This window comes from Durio zibethinus, chromosome 13 (assembly GCF_047325235.1).
Source record: "Durio zibethinus cultivar Kanyao isolate XHJ-2024 chromosome 13, ASM4732523v1, whole genome shotgun sequence".
Taxonomy (NCBI): domain Eukaryota; kingdom Viridiplantae; phylum Streptophyta; class Magnoliopsida; order Malvales; family Malvaceae; genus Durio; species Durio zibethinus.
The window spans coordinates 23,756,349-23,769,792 of NC_143174.1; the positions used below are offsets into that span (position 1 = coordinate 23,756,349).

Genomic DNA, 13,444 nt, shown 5'->3' on the forward strand with positions numbered 1-13,444 from the left:
CTTTTTCTTTTTGTTTCAAATTTTATTTCTTTCATTTTATTATGTTGGACGACTAAAATTTTGTTATATATATTTTAACGGTTTTGAGAAAAAAAAAGTGGATTATTTTTATAAAATTTGATGTTCAATTTATATATTTGAAGATTAAAATAATTAATTGATCATAGAACCATTTAAACACAATTAGATCACATTATATAAGAAATAATTAGATGGAGACAAAAAATAGTTTAAGAAAAAAAAAAGATATATGGTTAAGAATTTTTTAAACAATAATTGTACATTAATTGTTTTTATCACATATCAAAATTAGATGCAATAAATTAACAAATTAAAGATAGAACATATTGAAAATTAATATAGAAGATAACTAATAAAATACAAGAAAAATGTATAAATTATTAAAAAAAGAAAGTTCTTAATTAATTAATAGTTTATTTTTTTCTTATTGTTAATTTTCATAATTAGCATTTTTCATTATCCTAAAAGAAATATCTTAAAATAAGATATAATTTCAACTTGACATCTTCAATTTGAGTTTCTAGATATAAGAGATATGGTTTAAAAGATTGAAAATAGTTAGCACCTTCTAATCTTATTTATCAAAAATAAGAAGTTTAAATTTTATAATTAAAAAATATTAAAAATGAGTTTGAAATTCAAATCTTATAACTTATATCTTTATCTTTAAACACTTTTTTTGTATTAAAAAAATTAAAAATCGAAAAGATTATAATATAATAAACAGAGTCAAAATATAAGGGATATGGTTTAAAAGATTGAAAAGAGTTATCTCCTTCTAAACTTATTTATCAAAAATAAAAAAGTTTAAAATTTATAATCGCAAGATATTAAATAGATTTGAAATTCAAATCTCATAACTCATTCCTTTATTTTTAAACACTTTTTTTATATTAAAAAAATTAAAAATCTAAAAAATTATAATATAATAAATTAATTCTCTTATCAATGCACCAATTTTGATAGCAGTCTTAAACTGATTTAAGTTGTAAGCAGAATTATATTTATGTGACAACTTTAAGTTGTGTTGCCTTTTGATTAATATATAATTAACACAATTATACCAAATTTCACGGATTCTCCTTTTTATAAAAAAAACCACGTTGCTCTCGACTTTATTCAAGCTTTATCAAATTTATTTGTGTTATTGTCTCAGCTTTGTCAAATTTATTTGTGTGGTACTAGTTGTAACTTCCATATAAATGAATGCCAACACAACTCTTTTTTTCAATAATCCATCCTGATCCACCCTTTTCTCTTATTAATTCATTCCACCCTTTCCCTTTCTCTCACAAATTCATTTCTTGCTTATAGTCTTACTTGTAGTCATGGTGAAACAAACAGTGAATTTCGCTGTGTCGAGAGGTTTTTTTACTGTCTTTAAATCTGATTACAAAGAAACCTTTTTACCTGATGATCCGTTTAATAAGTTCAATAATGACAGAATTTGTATAAAAATTAAGAAAATAATCCAATACTTTATCCCATTATTTGAATGGTTACCCAGATACAATCTACATTTTTTTGGATATGATTTTCTTGCTGGTATCACCATTACCACCCTTGCAATCCCGTAAGGAATCAGCTATGCCAAACTTGGTGATCTTCCTCCAGTCATCGGCCTTCGTAAGCTAGTTAGCTCCTTTTAAAAGTAGAGTATTAGTAATATAATTTTTCGGGGTTATTTTCATTTCTCTGAAAATGTGGTGGATCGATCAATATTTATATGTTAGCAGAATTTAGAGTTGGTGCTATGTAAACTGTATAGCTCCAAAAAAGTTTTATATGTTTTAGATAAAGTCCAAACAGTCTACATTGGTTATGGAAGTTTAAATTTTTTTATTACTATTATTTATTTATTTTTATAATTTAATATATTTAAATTAAGTCTAACCCTGTCACTTACGTAGATTCAAGCTTTGTTCCGCCTTTTGTGTATGCAATTTTTGGGAGTTCAAAGCACCTTGCCGTGGGAACAGTGGCAGCAAGCTCATTGCTCATAGCTGAAACGATTGGAGCTAAAGTATCACCAAAAGATGATCCCACATTGTGTCTACACTTAGTTTTCACTGTTACTTTCTTCACCGGAATTTTTCAGACTGCTTTAGGCTTTCTGAGGTTAGTGACATATATTTACATCTTTCAATAATTATTTTTTATTTCATAATTTGTTTTTATTTTATATTTTTTTAGGCTTGGAATTTTGGTTGATTTCTTATCACATTCTACCATCACTGCCTTCATGGAGGGGACTGCTATAATCATTTGCCTGCAACAATTGGAAGGCATACTTGGTTTAAAACGTTTTATAAATCATACTGATGTGGTTTCGGTTCTACGTGCAGTTTTCAGCTATAGAAGTGAGGTTTATGAAATAAAATTTAGGTTTTGTTTGATGGATTTTTTTTTATTTGTTTTTTCTTTTCATTCATTTTTAATGTTTTTTTCCTTCTATAAAAAAGGAATCTATTGAATCTACTCTTTATTTATAGCATGAAAAAATTAAAGATCTTGAAATGGCTTATTATATTATTAATTCAATGAAATATGATCATAAAAGTTTTGTTTCCGCAGCGGAGATGGCAAAGTGTTGTTGCTGGTGTAGTTTTCCTTTGTTTCCTCCAACTCACTCGATAGCTGGTGAGCTTTCTCTCACAAAAAATGTTGTGAATCCCACAACAGCAAAAATAAAATTTTTTAATACTATAACAATATAATTCTTTTTATAACTCAAGTTTCTTTAAGAAAATTAATTAAGATATATATAAAGGTTTAAATATTTTTCATTAAATTCACTTATATATGAATAAATAAGTAAAACTCTTTTTAACAAAAATGTAGTAGTATTATAAGGTTCAGCACTAATGAAAACTGTAATAGAAAGCAATTTCAGCGTTAATATTTAGCTAAAGATTATACACACAAATTTATAAGCAAAAAAAAGCAAGTTTTTCTTTTTATCCTTAGTTATAATCACTATCCTCAAAGTTCGTACTGAAAAGAAGATGATTTCATGTTAGAACAGTTGTTTTAATCAAATGTTTTCTTAAAAAATTTTAACTTCATTTGATAAGAAAAAAAAAATCTTTGTAACTAATTAAATAAGTTGTCAATACATAATTAAATAAATAAATAATGTGTCGAAAAAAAAAAGAAGAAAAAATTAACAAATTACTCTATATAAATCATGGCTAATCTTTATAATATGAACAAATAAATATGAAAGCAATAAAAAGAACTCTTAATCCTTTGCTAACAGCTGTTGGTAGAATGCTATATTTTTAATTCTAATGAGTTCAATTCTTGTTGATATTTAATTCCAATGAGTTCAACTGTTGTTAATATCAAGTTGTAAAAAAAAAAAGGAATTTCTAGTCCTCCACTATGATTTTAATATTATATCTTTTTACCCTGTATTTAAGAGTAAAAGAAGACCAAATCTATTTTGGGTAGCTGCTATATCTCCAATGGTGTTGTTGCTGTTGGTGGTCTTTTTTCATTTTTTGGCAATGCACAGAAACATGGAATCGACATTGTGAGTTCATTTTTAATTCGTTGTTCTATTTGATTTTCAATTTTTAATTTCTATTTGTTTTAGTTTCTTTTTTTTTTAGCAGTTTGCAAGGACAGGACACTATGGTTTATCACTTGAGCTTGATCTTATTGACAATCTTTTTTTTTTTTGTTGGTTTCAGGTGGGTGACTTGAAGAAGGGATTAAATCCTTTCTCAATTCAATATTTGAACTTTGATAGACGTTATCTTCCAGCAACTGTGCAGGCCGGTCTTGTCACAGGGCTTATTGCATAGGCCGTAACAATCCCAACTTTCTTTTTCTTTTATGTTACTAACAATTTATCATTTTTATAGAACTCCTTTAGTTAATGAAGCTGTGAAATTCGTACAATTGAATCATCTCCTTCAAAATGAAACTTCCAGGAAGGGATAGCAATAGGAAGAAGCTTTGCCACTATTAAAAATGAACAAACTGATGGGAACAAGGAAATGATAGCCTTTGGCTTCATGAACATTATCGGATCATTCACTTCGTGTTACTTGACAACAAGTATTTGTATAATGCTTCAATAATTCAAGGTTTTTTTAGTCTTCTTTTAAACCAATTTATGAAGGAATTTTAGGATATTCTGATTTTTGTTTGATGTTTGATCTACAAGGCCATTCTCAAAAACAGCTGTGAATTTCAATGCTGGATGCAGGACAGCAAAGTCGAATATCGTAATGGGATTATGTATGATGTTAATACTCCTGTTCTTGGCTCCTCTCTTCAGTTACACTCCTCTGGTAGCTCTTTCCGCCATTATCATGTCTGCAATGCTCGGACTAATCAACTAGGGGGAGATGTTTCACCTCTGTAAAGTCGACAAATTCGATTTTTGCATCTGCATGGCTGCCTTCCTTGGTGTCAGTTTCATAAGCGTGGATGTCGGCCTCATGATTTCTGTAAGGATTTCTACAAGAAATACTATCAGATGAAGAATTGAAATGGATAATATTTCTGTTTCAGCTTTTTTAACAGAAATATTTTCTATTACTATTTAGGGTGGGACTTGCTTTACGCAGAGCACTTTTATATGTGGCAATGCCTGCAACCTGTAAGCTTGGTAAAATTCCAGACTCAAGTTTATATCGTGACACAGAACACTACCCTGGCTCAACAGCAACAGAAGGAATCCTAATTCTTCAACTTGGTTCCCCTATTTATTTTGGAACTGCACCTATATAAGAGAAAGGTATCATCATGGAAAAACATTAAAAAATTGGAAGATAAAAGTAATTTGTACCCAGGAAAAATATGGTCATTAATCATTGTAATTTCTAATTTCTTTTGGTTGAATTTTGAGCAGGATTTTGAGGTACATTCAGGAAGAACAGGGTATTTCAGATTCTAGAAGTGATGTTGTTGAGCATCTTTTGCTAGATTTGTCAGGTAATTATTTTTTCTACAAATAACTGCATTAAATAACCTCTAGCCACTAGATTTTGATTTTGATTCTTTTTTCAAGAGAAAACATAAAAAGTTCATGCATCAGTGACCATCCTATCCATGTTTATCAAAGTAACCATCATCCATTATTATTTATCAATTTTGACTGATACATTAGACAATGGCGGTTTGCAGGAGTTTCATCCATTGACATGACAGGCATTGAAACATTCGTTGAAATACGTAGAATTCTGGATGCAAAGCGTATCAAGGTAAACATAGACATACATGTTCCATTTCCATTGAAGGTTAGAGTCTTAAAAGAAATTAAAAATATGTTTAATCATCTTTTGCTGTTGGCAATAGTAAACCCCAGGATTGAAGTTTTGGAGAAAATAACGTTAGCCAAATTCACAGATTCCATTGGAAAGAAATCATTTTACTTGTCTATCGAAGATGCAATCCAAGGATGTCGAGCTTCACTTAATACTGAGACAGCATGGGAAGAATCCTAAATCGACTTAGCTGTTCCTTAAAAGATGCTGGCTTTATAAATATATGTATGAATCTTCGGTGTTTAGTTCAATTAGCAACAATAATCGGTATTTGAAAGTTGGATTAGGAAGCTTGTTTTGCTTCTATAATATTTATTTCTCATATTGAATTAGGTGTTGAGCTAAAAAGCTTAAACTATACCTTGTCACCCTCCTACTTCCAAATATAAACTTTATAATTTTAGCATACTGCAAATGATGTCAATATTGATGATTTTTGTTGCTTCATCTGGATAGAAGATTGAGTGGCAATTTCATGAGAAAGTTTTCTCTATCATATAATGAGATTTTTTCCTAGAAATTATGTTCCAAAGGCTAAATTTATTCATGAAGCTGCATTGGGGAGTTACTAATGTTTTCACATGTTCAATCATGCAACCGATATCAAGAAAATCGATATTTTCATGCATCCCATCGCATCATCTATTTATTTTTGGTTGGTAGATGGTTGAATTTGTGATTCATAGCAATCTAAATACTTTTGATATTTGGGGTTGTTCTCCTTGGTGGATCCATGATCTGGTGCCTGGGACCTAATAATCTTTTTGCTTTCCATTTTCATCTTAAAAATTGAACTCACAGAATTTTCTGTTGCCCTTATTTCCTGTGTTGGCTGACCTGTATCTCTTCTGTATCCATGTACACCCTAAAAAATTAAAGCTCTCTTTTATTGTTTGTTCCTTGCAAGGCTAGTTATTCCTGTGATGCTTTACACTTTTACAGATGCATAGGAATTTCCTGAATTAAAAAAAGAAGAAGATAAAGCAGAAAATATTAAGCATCCTATTCAGATCCTGTAAAGATTTGGATCAAAGTTCCTTCCTCTCATGTTTGTTGTTTATACTTATATCTATTAACAAGTTACCTAAAATGATATACTAAATTCATTACTTTTTTAATTCGAAACTTAACTCAGTTAATCTTAACACCCTCAAAAGCAGGTATTCAAGAGATTTGGGTTCAAATCCTAGTTCCTGCTTCTTTTGTAAAAAAACCTTGATTTATTTATCCAACATTTTTTCACATGTATAATAATATTCTGATTAGTATGGCTTGTGATAACTAAGAACATTTCCATTACCTTTTCTTTGGGAGTATTTGATCTGCTGTACTCTTAACAATAAATTAACCTTCTTATTAATTTAGCAAACATTATTAAAAAATTGTCCCAATCATGACTAATCATTTGATATTCTCTCTGTTAAGCATTATTTGCAGCAAAGACTCAACAATCATAAACATGTTCACCGAAAAGAGGAAAAAAGAAAAAGAAAGTTTTAGTCACAAGAATTCTTTGACATCCTTTTTCCAAGTTCTTTCTGTTTTCATTTTTTTTTCTATAGTTAATAAGTCAGGTAGCAGAAACCCAAGCTGGCATTTACAATTTATAAGTATTTTTTATTTTCTAGTTGGTTACGAGTTTCCCCAAATGCTGGCTTAAAGCGAATCTAACTTTTGTTATGGTTTGGTTGAATGGTACAGGACTTTTTGTTCTCACATGCCGACAGGTTTACAGATAAATATGGAAAAAAAAGAAAAAAACGAATGGATTGAGTTTCTGCCAAACCTTTTTCTTTTTCCCTGGCAGTTTCCCCTGAAATTCACATGAGCTGCTCCTTCGAATTGTCAAAACACATACAGCTTCATAAATAGCATGAACAGACCACTGGCTTTTCCATGTTCATGTGTCGTAAAACAGCTCCTTTCAATTTGGTATCCCATTTTACTAGTACAACTCAATTCCTCAAACTTCTATTAAAGACTGAAGACTAAAAACAGCTCTTGCACCGTACATACTGTTACGTTTATTGATGGTAGATCTTTTTTTGAGATATTAAGAGATTTGATCCCATTATCTTCCTACCATACGATTAGGTTTTTGGTGAGATAGTATTAGATTCAAGCGTACATATTGCTGTGGGACAATGATCAACACATCAACTGAGGATATTATCAGATTACGACCAAAAATAGATGGGTCTTTGCCGTCTTCAAGATCATTAAAAGTTTTTAGGATTGAAAAAGGAAGCAAGATTTGGGACATGTTTGTGTTGTGAAGTTATTGTGTGGGGGAAGTTCTGTCTCACAAAAGATGAGTTTTCAAGACTTGGGAAATTATTGAGGACATGACAAGTCTAGGATTATATAGTTTAACCTCTAAGCCTCTCATTTCTTCATTATCTTCTTAATTTCTTTTAACACAAGTGCATAACATTTAAGCCGTGGCCCCTTTGACATTAGGTACTCGAAGATCCAGGTGCATTAAGGAATAAAAAAAATGGGCATCACCTCTTGCTTTTGTTTGTGGTTTGGAGCAGTTTGAAATCTCCAAATCAAGGTTGCCCACAAGGCTACTTACGAGTTACAACCTTCCTCTCTTTTTCATTTTATTCAAAGTTTGGAGTGGATTCATAGACTATCTTTTAGATCAGTTGATATATTATTGAAATTGATATTTAAAAATTATAAATTCAAAAGAATTTAAACGTATAATATTTTCTTCAATTAAATATATAATAAGATAAAAACCTTAGAGTAGATTAAAAACTTCAAAAAGTTTAGAATAGTTTCAGAGTTTTTTAAGGACCAGTTGGGTCTAATCTCATCTTATGATTGGGTAATCAGTTGTTTCTGTTTCTATTTTCAATTAACGAAGCTCAATTCCTCTGATTAATTACTAATGTAGTAATCCTAACAAAACTAATGATAATAACTAAACGAATTATTAAAAAAAAAAAAAAACAAGGTTAAATGAGAAGCTAGCTTTTGTTGACAACTGCTCTTTATACCATTCTGATGGTCTAGAAAAAGGATAATTGGAATTTAGAATTTCATTTTATATTGGAATAATATTATTAAGATCTAATTATAAAACAAAATTGCCGCTCCATCACGCCAAGAATCTCTTTTATGACATTACCAAATGAACCCCTTAATCACATTATATCTCAATTTCTCAATTTTCACATTGTAATAAAAATAATAAATAAGTCGTTCAAGACATAAGTCAAAATCAATTACTATATATATATATGAGAAGCTATTTATTTATATTTAATGTAAGTCTTACACTTTTATATGATCAATAGATATCAAATATAGCAAAAATAAATTAATTTTTATATTCCCATTATTTTATTTTACCATATAGTTTATCAATTTTTTTTACATATATTAATATATTGAATATATTTAAAATTCAAATAATAATAATAATTATTTATTTAATACTTGATTCAAAAGGTTCTAACAAAAGCCAAATATATCTATTAAAATTCAATTCAATTTCTTAATTTTTTATTTAACTTAAACTTAAGAGAAGAAAATTAGTTTTTTACTTTAAAATCGTAGGATTTCATATTTAATTTATTAAAATAAAAAGTTGACCCCACGCGCATCACTGGTAAACAGCAAAATATTGCATGACTCCTTGATTAAAGGAAATTTGAGTCCGGAATTTGCGTGGTCTATGCTTAAAGTTAAACCTTTGAGGCCACCCCCCTATTATGATTCTTTATATATTGACTTTAGACTATTTGTTTGCGGTTTATTTTTTTACTATCAATTTGAAATTCGAAATTCTTTGCCTGCCTCTCATCTTAATTGCACCTTTTGCGTTCTTAAATCCCTTGTTAGAGGGTTAAAGTGTGTGCCATCGACGGTATGAACTTCCATTTGGTTCCCATCTAAACCGGAGGCCAGGAATCAGTCATTTTGCCACGTGGGACCTGTAGGAAAAATCTATGACGACATGCGTCGTTTTGAGAAGTAATGCTGGAAGTTGTAAGGCTTGGTGGGTCTCTTTCATACGTGTCATTAGGGTTCCCACCGTGTCTCTGGTAACCTGTACCAGCCGTTTTATTCGCGAAAGTGGCTTCCCATTGCCCTTTACGCTCCTAAGTTGGTTTGATAAATGATATTTACTTTTAGCAACTATTCGATGTGAAACAATAAATATATCAAATACACATTGACAAACCAACAGCTTGAAAAGACATAATGACTTAAGATCATGTCGTTGCTCTCTTTTTTTTTTATATATCATTTAAGAAAACAAAATCCTACATTAAAAATAAATAAAAATAAAAATTTAAACTTTAATTTTGATATTTTTTTTAAAATTATTTTGATCACTAAATCAAATAATTAAATATTATTTTTGTTCTCTTAGTTCATACTATTCAACACTAAAAGGTTATATTTTTTATAAAATTAGTAATGTAATGTAATTAATTATAATTTAATATTATATGATGTTTATAAAAAAAATTATATAGATTTTATATTTTAAAATGATACAATTTTATATAATTTGTTGTTATAATTAATAATAAAATTATAATAAAAATTATAAATAAAAAATTCTTTTTTTTCGTGTCTTTAAGATCATGCCTCGAGAATGTTTTTTGCTCGGGCCAAAAGAAGCACCACATTCTTTTCACATATTGGCCCCAAATGTGAGAAAATAAAATAATAAATAGAGGTAAAGAGGTCATCTGAATAAATCTTCAATTGCGGCGAGCACCAAGCAGCGCAAGTAAAGAATAACATATATGGTCAATCTAAGGGTTACATGTGCTACTTTTTTTTGCCAATTTGCCATAGGAGCCACGTTAATTGTCCACTTGCTTGATTTGGATCATGGCAATGTGACTGCTTAAGTTAACATTTTGACAAAAATCAAACGTCCACGTCATCCACGCTTCATTCATCAAAATTAGGGACGGCATCGGGTCGGATTCGGGGCGGATTTTGCTCGCCCCGAATCCAATCCGAATTATTTTAATACCTGATTTCGATCTGATCCGAAAATATGTAAATCGTATACGATCCGATCCGACTCGAAATTAATAAAATATTATTTTTTAAATATAAATATTTAAAAATATCATTATATAAATATATATAAATAAATAATTAATTAAAAAATAATTTTTTAATAATGTCGGGTCGGATTTTAGGCATACCCGAACCCTACCCGACTTCGATTATTACCTAAATTTACCCGACCCGAAACCCGAAATTCAAAAAAAAAAATCCGATCTTATAAGATCGGGTCGGACCGAAATCCGTGAGGACGGACTTGATTGCCGTCCCTAATCAAAACTATTATTGTAAATATATAAATGTAATAAAAAATATCAATTTTATTCAAAAGGTCAGTTTTTTTTTAACTAAACAAAGATAAATACGAGAATTAATTTTAGGAATAAAAATAAAAATGATATAATTTTAAATTACTCGTAGAAGATAAAAGATGACAATATCCGAAATCATATCATATATATTTATATTTATATCTAATAAATAAATTTTTATTTGAAATTAAATTATTATTCATAAGTTTTTATTTTAAATTTTTATTGTTTAAAATTATTTTAGTGGTATATTAAATTTGTTTTAATATATGAATTGTTTCTAAATTTTTATTTATTTTAATAAAAATTAAATATTTTAATATTTACTCTTAAATTTTTTAAAAATCACAGATACCTGGACGATTGGATGGGTAAAATAAAACCCTAGTAAAATGAATACGATTTTTTTTTTTTTAAAAGAAAACTCAATTTGCCGTTATTATTATTGTGCAAGACAGTATAAGTATAATGAAATCTTTTGTAAATGATTAAGCGTGTACTTTAAACATAAAGGCTCGAAACCCTTTCATTTCAATACCACTTAAAATGGAATCATTGTACAAGCAACCGCGTTGATCTTTAGATAAATACAAAATAGAGTACGAAGAGGAAAATTCTCTCTTCCGTTACGTCTAAAAGCAAATTGTCAAACTGGAGATAGCCGTTGATGTGAGGTAAGTGAAAACGCGTTCAACCCAAAATACTAAAAAAAAATGGAAAAGAAAAAAATGCTAGTCTCCATTAGAGATGATGCGGCCACGGACGCTGTGCAACTCCACATGGGACCGCGGCTGCGCGGGGGCGGCCCCCCTATCTCTCTTTTTCGAGCCCGCACCTACAATCCAGCCGTGCATGACATGACGTGGGTCCCGTAAAAGGGTCCAAAACTCGCTTGATTGTGATGTCGTTTTCTTTGTATTGCGACACTTATGCGGCTAAGATAGACGCGAGGAAAAATTTTAAATTTTACGAACGAAATTAATAAAATAGTATATATTATTTACGATGTATTAAAAATAAGTAAGATATATATTAATAATTTAATTTAATTTATGACATTGAAATTTTCATTGTTAATATATAAAAACGAATTCGTCACTAAAATGGACGGGATCCATTTTTTTTTTTCATCTCATTGTTCTCAAATCTCAGAAGGGGTAGTTTTGTAAGTTCGATGCTGATGTGTGGTGATGATGAATGATGATCGTATTTTCTTAGTCCATTATCATCGCTATCATCATGAAGCTTGAAGTGGACGAGTGACATGCATGGATCTTTCGATATAAAGACATATAAAAATTTTGTCAAATGGTGCTTTATGTCTTGTCATAAACGCCACTACGAATGTAACACATGTCTTAAATTCTTTAATAACTCTTAATGCATGTCTTATCTGTTTCATTGTTTATTGTCTTAATTACCCTTTTCACTCCTTTTTTTTTTAATCAATTAAATGGAATTACAACGCACACAGTACACAAGTAAAAAACTTTTTTAATTAATACAAGGGTCAAATTATTTTTAATTAATTTGATTGTCTTATAAATAATTTCCATTTAAAATTGGAAATTATAATTAAATGGATGATTAATCCTTTAAAATTTTTAATTAATATTGGTTTTTTCCCTTGGATTTACTACTAAGATGAGTGAAAGTAGAGAGATATAAAATTCAAAATTTAATTTAATTAATTTATATAATTAAAAAATGACATTTAATACATATAATTTTTTATTCCATCTTCAAATTAAGATTATTATTTTAAATGGGAAGTCCTTTATTCTATCCATTCATTGAAGTTATAACACAAAATGGGTTCTTTTGGTCTGTGAATGTATCTCATAATTTGATAGAAGAAAAATGATGATATGCAACCTATAATTGGTTGTGGTTGGAAGCGGTTGCATGAGATATTAATTCAAGTGTATGCATTCAAATCTACAATGGGAAAATGTCAAAAGAAGAAAACCAATCAATAACTTGGTTATTTTTTAAGGTAATCTATAATTAATAAAACATTTGTAACCAAGCTGGTCTTCCCATCCTTTCCACTGTCTTCCCCTGTTCAGAACTTCGAAAATTTTTTGAATGTCTAAAAAATCTAATGTTTTGACAATGTAAACTTCAAAATTGGCCAGCAAACGGGGGTTTGGGAACTAAAGTTCAAACCAGAATGTGTTGCTCAGGAAAAGTGAAAAAAGTGGGGGATTGAGTATTGACCCCGACAAGGACATGGAAAGGTAGAAAATATAAATGTATATGTAAACAAGTAGGAAAAAGAGGGTAGCAAAGGAAATTGGTAGGGCGTAACTGGTAGTTCATTTACTAGAAGAGTTTTCTGATTTGACAAACCTAAAGAAACAAAACAAAACTACTGCACCACCCCAAAGTTGGATTAAAATCTACTGTCTCAATGTCTCTCTCAGGTCAGGTCCCCTCTCTGCTTGTGTGCCTCTATCTTATTCACATCATCCCACCACCAAAAATTTATGTTACCAATCACTCGTGAAATTTTCACTGCAATCTCGTGATATTAACACGCTACCTGCCGGATCTTTCTTTTTTCCTGGTCAATAATGGCCGGAAAAGGGCTCCTCCACCTACTTCCCTAGAACAACTTTTACATTATTTGAACTTTAAATTAAAAATTGTTGTCAATTATTGATACTTAAACACAATTAACGTTTTTTTTTTGGAAAAAAAAAAGAAAAAGAAAGAAGAACACAAAAGGGTTATGGGTTACAATTCCTATTTTTACATGGCTCGTTCCTAACTTTAGCTTGTAGA

General features: G+C 29.7%; 1 pseudogene; it reads left to right on the forward strand.

The window, feature by feature from the left end:
* Positions 1-1,349: 1,349 nt before the first annotated feature.
* Positions 1,350-5,551, forward strand: LOC111302593 (putative sulfate transporter 3.5; annotated as a pseudogene).
* Positions 5,552-13,444: the final 7,893 nt, after the last annotated feature.